This window comes from Amblyomma americanum, chromosome 2 (genome assembly GCF_052857255.1).
Source record: "Amblyomma americanum isolate KBUSLIRL-KWMA chromosome 2, ASM5285725v1, whole genome shotgun sequence".
Classification (NCBI taxonomy): Eukaryota; Metazoa; Arthropoda; class Arachnida; order Ixodida; family Ixodidae; genus Amblyomma; species Amblyomma americanum.
This window is the reverse complement of record NC_135498.1, coordinates 206314265-206316031: the sequence shown is the minus strand read 5'-3', so window position 1 is coordinate 206316031 and position 1767 is coordinate 206314265. Positions and strand designations below refer to the sequence as shown.

Sequence of the window (1767 nt, the reverse complement as noted above, 5' to 3'; positions counted from 1 at the left end):
CACAAGTTTGATGTGTGGTATCGATTCGTAACAAATGCAGTTTTGCCCTGTTAATATGGACGACTCGAATTATGTATATTTTTCCCGGATTTTTCGTGTTTAGTGTTTGTATGTATGTGTGCTGTGTAATGGTATATAGTGGCAGTCAACATGCTTACTATCCCCCATATTGCATGAATGGCTGTGAAAAAAAAATTACCTCCATGCGCACACTGAAAAATCACATCAGCAGCTGTCAGCATAAGGAGTTGCGAGTTTTTGTTTGGAATGCGAACCTGTAGTACAAGATACTTCATCTCATTGACCACTAGGCGCGTCTAACATGGTTATACCTGCACTGCATAATTTTAAAGATAATGGTGATCAGCTTCCATGATTGCCATATTTTTACTTCAGTGCCCACCGCTATGCATACAAGCATTCCATAATCTTCAATATTTTCTGGTTATTTTTATTCATGATCCACTATTTTTGACGACTCGCTTTATCAACACTTTTTCTTGCTAACCAAAGTGTTCACTTCACCGAGGTACAACCGTACAGGGCAGTGTGTAATATTCATTTATTCACACAGGTATAAGAAAGCCCACATCAAGACGAGGAACAGTGTCGAAAGGGCATTTGGAGTGTGGAAGCGCCGCTTCCCTTGCCTGGACATGGGGCTGCAGCATAAGCCAGAGAAGGCGGCGTGCATAATAACAGCCTGTGCAGCACTTCATAAGTTTGGCTGCTTGATGAAGGAGCCGCAGCCCCCTGTCACCACAGCTGCACTGAACACTACCGCCATGGCAGCTGCAAGGAGACCACTGTACCTGCCACCTGTTGACGACCTCATCGACAGCGCATCGGGCATGCAGGCACGGCGCCTGCTGATCCAAAAGAGCTTCACATAGGTAAAAAATACAGAATTCTCCACGTTGTTTCGTGCATCTGGAGTCAAACATCCTTGCAAAGTGCACCTACGTGTACTACTTACATTATAAATTTCAACCTGCAATAATTAAGAAAGCGTTGAGATTTCCTCTCAGCTTGTGAGGATCTTGAGTTTCAAGCTTGTCCCACTTTACAAAGCTATTTTTCTTTGTTTGTGTTCCTGCATGCGTTGACAGAGGGTCCATCCTTCTGGTGCCATCATTCAGTAGTGTTGCATTGACCTTGCAGGAGGCGAGTACAAGCATACTGCTTGCACAGAAGGCCAAATTCTCCAAAAGAGCCGTCTGCACCATGGGAGCTCCATAACTAATGGCCACTGCTAGAGCGACAACCGGGCCATTTTTGCATCTTTGTGCACCAGTATTGCGGGCAGGGTAGAGTGCGCATTGCAGAAATATGTGCTGCTGTCATTCTGTTTTGTTTTTGTAGTTACCATTCTAAAGGCCTACAGATAACAAAGTTTTGCTGGCACGTTTTCTTCTTTCAAGTGATGCGTTAGACGTTATTGTACATGGATCACCTCGTGATATTCGCCTCTGACCGCCAAATAATTTATAATTGAATTTCTTCTTAAGGCTGATTTGGTTTTATCAACTGAACGGTGACTGTGACGTGCAGTTGACCTTTAAGTCACGTGGCACAGAAAAAAGTTCAGGGGGACACTTTGTTGACCTAAAGTGAGGTGCGGCGAAAGCTTTTAACGCAGTGTTGCTGCTTGTGTCACTGCTGTATGGTTAGGATGTTAATTAAGTAAACAATTGTTTGTGAATCTTAAATTCTGGAGACACTAGAGAGTGTTTGGGAAGCATCCATCTGATTCGACGTTTTTCCGCA

General features: G+C 43.8%; 1 long non-coding RNA gene across 1 annotated transcript; it reads left to right on the top strand.

Annotated features, from left to right (window-relative positions):
* The first annotated feature begins 639 nt into the window (after nucleotides 1-639).
* Nucleotides 640-1353, top strand: LOC144119428 (uncharacterized). Its single transcript, XR_013312361.1, has 2 exons — nucleotides 640-893; nucleotides 1162-1353. It is a non-coding gene; the product is annotated as an uncharacterized LOC144119428 (long non-coding RNA).
* Nucleotides 1354-1767: the final 414 nt, after the last annotated feature.